Source organism: Telopea speciosissima, chromosome 8, assembly GCF_018873765.1.
Source record: "Telopea speciosissima isolate NSW1024214 ecotype Mountain lineage chromosome 8, Tspe_v1, whole genome shotgun sequence".
NCBI classification, from domain to species: domain Eukaryota; kingdom Viridiplantae; phylum Streptophyta; class Magnoliopsida; order Proteales; family Proteaceae; genus Telopea; species Telopea speciosissima.
In genome coordinates, this window is record NC_057923.1 from 5,556,909 (window position 1) to 5,562,827 (window position 5,919).

Below are 5,919 nucleotides of genomic sequence, written 5' to 3' on the forward strand. Positions count from 1 at the left end.
CTCTATAGAGTGTATCAAACATAAAGAACTAAAGAAGGGAAGATTAGAGAGACGACAGAGAGCTGAGAAATCGGAACTGAACGTGATGGAAGATTCCGCGAGATCATTCAAGACTTTATGGCAAACGTCAAGAGTGTCAATTGTTGACCGTTGGGCATTGGAAGAAATTTATTAAAATGGACAATTTCCAAGATCTATTACATTAAAACAATAATGTGGTCTATTTTAGCACTCCGATGTATGCGGATCGAATTCGGTGCGATGGTGGCATTATCATATTCGTATCTGATTATATTTTGATGAGTTTGAATAATATTCTATCTGTTTTCGGATGGATTCGGATAATTTTCAGATGATAATTTTTTTAATACAAATTCTCTTAAATGAATATGAACATAGATTGAAAACGAATTTTTGACTATCCGTTGACATCTTTACTGTTTTGATGATGAGGGTTAAGGTTGAGACTTGAAGTTCAACAAGTACCATTTCCTCTACTCTTCGTAGTTTTTTATTTTCTTATGTTTTCTTATTTTTTATTTTATCTTGTATTTATTTTAATAGATATGTGATTCTATGTATCACATTGCATAAAATAATATATATATACACTAATAGCAAATCTATAAAAAGAATCACATTATCTTAATTTATAAACTTATAAACTTATAAAAACAAGATAACAAAATTCAATAGGGTAAACTTAAAAGGATAGACGAACACAGAGATATATTTCAGATATTTTATTACATCGTTAGATTGCTAAACAAATCGGATAATAATCGATCGGATAAGGAGATTATCATATTCGTATCCAATTGGTTTTGAACGGATTCAGATTCTCCTAAACGGATACAAACACGAATCGAATACGGATTTTCGAATATCCGTTTACATCTCTAAGCACTCCCATGGCTTATAAGTGTAAAATAAAGTAAACCTTACTTGTTTTGTAATTTATTTTCTTATCTATGTAAATCTAGACAATTCTTCTTTAAAAAACAGAAAGATTGGTCGGGGGAAAATCAATGAGGAGATTACTTTTTTTTTGTTGTGAAGATTTGTGAGGGGATTACACCATGAGGTGGGAGAGAAAAGGGATAGGATTCTATAGCATGCAGTGTGGCCGTGTGGGGAGTACACCATGAGGTGTGACTAGATGGTATCGTACATTAGAGGGCACCGAGGTCATAAAACTTTTACTATATTTATAAATAAAAAAAATAAAAAATAAAAAATGGGATGGAGATCATTATGAAGAGTGAAGTAGTTTACTTCACTATATAGTTGCATCTCCTATTGACTCAAATTGCAAATGCTATCCTTGCAGATGTGTTAAAATGGAGCCAAAACCAACCATTCAGAATCAAACCAAACCAAACCGTAGAAAAATGATCTTCTTTTGCTTCCATATGTTCTCTTCTCTGTTAGTTTTGATTTGCAAGGTAAAATTGATGATTCTAAGCCGAATAAAAACCAATACCGCTCACTCAAATACTAGTCCAAGTATCAATTAGATTAAATAATAAAATAATTTTTAATTTAATAAACAATAATTGTTGCATCATACTTGAAACATAAAATAAGTAAAATATGTTGGGACTAACTATGTAATATATATGTTTAAATATGGATTGAAAAATGATGGATCATGTTAAAATGGATTAACAAAACCATAGTTGCTGATAAAAGAAATAGTTTGTCTATCATATAAGAGTGGAGAAGAAATGGGAAAACAAGGAACATGAAAGGAAAAGAAGGACGAGTGAAGATAGGATGATTTTTTTTATCACGCAGGCGTGTGAAACAATATGAGTAGGGGAGATCGGGAGAAAATGGGGAAACATGGGAACATATAAGGTTTGAAAAGCTTAGGTTGTTTTTGTTACTATTTCTCAAAATTGGTACTACAAACCGCATGTAAACCGGTAGTGAATCGGATAACAAAAATCAAATAGAAACTAGTTACACCGAACTGAATGCAAATCGATTCTAGTTTTGATTGACTCCTATCTAGTTTAGTTTTTAATTTCACATTGTCAAAATGTAAATCGCACCGGAACTAGACCGATTGACACCCTTGGGCCTATTCTATGTATTCCTTTAAGTAAACAACCTCTTCAACATTATTGGAGCTACCCTTTTACAAGAAATTGATCATTCAATTACAGAAAAACATTGTTAAATTTAATAGTAAGGTGTAGAATTTTATTTGAAATCTCAAAATCCATCTTCAATTTAAAATGCTTTTATGGAAAGTTCGCATTTGTTTTCTTAATACTAGAAAAAAGTTATCCCGTTTTTAAAAATTAGATCCAATGCGTGTTTTCTGTAACAAGAATTTAGAATCAAACTAACATAAGTTTTTTTCGTGTGAATTCTCTATAAGGATTTGGATTGCAAGACCATTAGAATTGCATATGGAGTATCTCCAAGCATCTTCCGTTTCTAATTTAGTTGAATCCCTTTTACTTAATTTATCCATGTCTAGATCTGAAAAATATGTCATCTTGTCTATTTTTGCGATTCATTATGCTATACTTGGTTGTCTCATAGTAAGTGTTTTTTCCATCATATTAAATCCCATCCTTTATCTATTGTTCATAATAGATCTAGATGGGCTTATGAATTGAATGTCTTAACCCTTGTTGTACCTAGACCAATTCTCAATGATGAGTATGTTTAACATTGGTTGACTACCAGCGATTATCTTTTGCAGATTAACCTATTTTCATATGTGACGGAAGTTTTTTTTGTTTATAAGAAAATTAAGATTAGCATTAACTGAAAAAAACAAAGTCAATAATACATAATTGTGACCTACTACATTTGGCATGTATTGCCGAGTTCATTTGCATAGTGGATAGTACATCTACTTTGTTTACATATATTATAAGTAGTAAAAGGTTCTAATAAATTCTTAATGTCTAACAAAAGAGTAAAACATTCCCAAGGCCATTGTTGAGTCAGTTGGGAAAGCCAGTGCACCAAATCAAGGCAGTCAGTCCAGATGTTGAGGGATGCGCCTTCCCCTGAATTTATTTGTTGAAGACCGAGCAAGATCCCTTGAGCTTTTGCCTCTTGTGCTGATTCTACATAGCCAAAATTTGAACAGACACATAAATTTATTGTTATGTATTAAAATTGCTGTCCAGCCTGCTTTACCTGAATCTGACATAAAGCTACCGTCACAAATGAGAGCAAAGGAATCAGACAAAGTATTATTTATTAGTTCCTGTAAGGTGCAAGGGAAGTAGGATGATGGTGGCTATGGGTCATGATAAGTAGGGATGAGTTGTAAATCCCCTATCCATTTGTTTATGTTGGAGAGAATAGTGAGTGGATTGGGTCAGGAATGTGAAATCCAACATTTATTGCGTTCATTCCAGATGAAATAACTTGTGTGATTGAGAAAATAGAAAAGAAAAACTTTATATCAAACGATGGCCAAGGTGGATTAGAGATTAGAGAGATGAAAAGGTCTAAGATGGATGGGGCTTGGAAAAATTCAGTATGGATTCCTAAATGTCTAGCCTGCCAGATGTGTTTTGTAAAATCACAAGAGAAGAAGAGATGCCAAATGGATTTAGGATTTGCCCTACAAAGAACACAAGTATCTTGGATTGGGAGGAATTTTGAAAGCATTGATCTTGTTCCAACTCCATTGTGAAGGATCTTCCAAGTAAAGAGTTTGAATTTTGGATGAATTTTAAGGGACCAGATGATCTTCCAAAGTTTTTTGGAGTTGGGGGGGGGGGGGGGGAGATGTGGAAGTGGTAATGAAATGGACTGGGAAGCAGTCAAAAGGCGAGAGCCAGTTTGGTAGAAAGATCCCCTGATTTAGTGAAAGGACAAAAGATGAAGTCCTCATGAGGGTGGAGGGAAATTGGGATTTTGGTAATACGGGAAGCCAAGGCCGCAGGAAAAATAGAATGAATGAGATTAGAATTCCAAGCTCTGCCACATAATACATCAGACACAAAAGAGTAAGGTAGTCTTGATGGAGTGTTATTATCCAAATAAGGAGAGGGAATTCCAAGGATCCAATTAGAGTCCCAAAGTGGTATAAGAGTTCCATTTCAAATTTTCCATTGAGTCATGGTTCGAAGCTTGGGTAAGATGTGGCTGATGCTGTTCCAAACTCAAGATCCTTTTTTTGGTTTAAAATTGGTGTTAAGGACAGATGAATGAGGAAAGTATTTGGCTTTGAGGAGTTTACTCCAAAGGGTGTTAGGGTATTTGATCATACGCCATCCAAGTCAACGAAGAAGAGCTTCATTATGGTTTGATCATATTATAGAGAGGCAAGATGATCCTCACTCTTTCTTCTTTAATCTCAATTTATTGTAACTCATATAGACTTTTGTCTTCAAAACATTTAGATACGAAAATCAAGGGTTTTAAGGGGGGGCACGTAAAACAAATTTTAAACCTATTTATCTTGTAACTAATCTTCTTATCTAGCGGATGTGGGCAAATTTCCCTAAAAAAATTACTATTGCACATGGACAAACATAAACTAGATGCCAATACATAAGAGGTAATTAATTGAGTTAGATTTTTAAACTAGGCAATGGATTTTCTATACCAAATCCCCTCTATCTAATGGTCAAAATAGACATATCATCTTTTCATGTGGCAAAATAATGCATTGTAATATTTGAAAAAAAAAAAATAACAAACCCTCACGACAATAATATTTCATCACATGCCTGATCATTTCCTTGGTTTCAAGGGGTGCGATGGTAATTTCGTGTGCCCTATGTCAGGGTGCAGGGGCAGCGTTCGCTGCACGACGGGTGGTGCTCTCTTTCCCATATTTCAAAAAGGGGAAGATAAAGAAAAGGTAAACGAATAACGTATAGCGTAGAAGGGAAGTGCTTTACCTGTAAGATCTTGATCGGAGGGCAGTGAAAAGAGATAAACAATAATCGTTAGATTAGACAAGTTGGAGATTTCAACGGTTACGATTGCCTAGGCAGGGGTGGCCGTGGCCTTTAAGTAGAGGAACCAACTGGTCGAGCGATCGTGGATTTGTTCTTTCCGTTTCGAGTGTTTGGGTCTCCACTCCTCTCCTTTCTCTCTTTGGAGGAGAACCACGAAGAAAGGGTTCTAGGGTTTTCTTTCCGCTCGAGAGCTGCTCTGCTCTGCTCGAGATCCAGGTTTTGTATTGGTTATATGAAGCGTTTTTAGGGTTTATGACATTGCTTTCTCTCTTTCAGTTTCTCCAGAACTTCGATTTGTTCTCTTTCTTCCGATCAAGTGGTCTCTTTCCGGGGGGTTATGCTCGAGTTTACGGGGTGCTATAATTTTTCGCTTTGTGTGTGTGTGTTTGTTTTTTCCTTTGCAAAATTCTGATGCTTAAATCATTGTCCATCTTTTTTGCGTCCGCTTTGGCGAAGAGGTCGTGATTTGTGACGAGGGGACAGGGTGAGAGTTTTTTCCAGTCATTCGAATGAAAGGAGATTTGCGGGTTCTGATGGTAATCGTAATGTAGGGTGGGTTCTACTTTTGCATTTCTCCCATTTTGGTTTTCTTTTTTTCTGTTTCAATCCAATGACTGCATCAAGGTTAGGGTTTAAAAAAAAAAAAAACTGTGAGCGGTACGTCGTAATCGAAACTTTTGTAATTGTAAATTTAGAAGTTGATCTTATTGGAGGAGATTACATCTTGGTTTGAAGCTAATTTTAACTATCACTTCGGGTTCGACTTTTAATTTTCGCCTGACGTGGTGTGGTGATTGAAATCTGCTGCAAAGAACTAAGTAATTAATGAAACTTTCATTTGATGGTAATATTGAATTTAATCTTATTCTGGAACAAATAGAAGCAGAGAAGCCATATTTACGACGCAAAACTGGGTTTCGTGGCACTGGTCTTGCGGGATAATTCTTACTCCCGCGGTTGATATGTGCAGAAT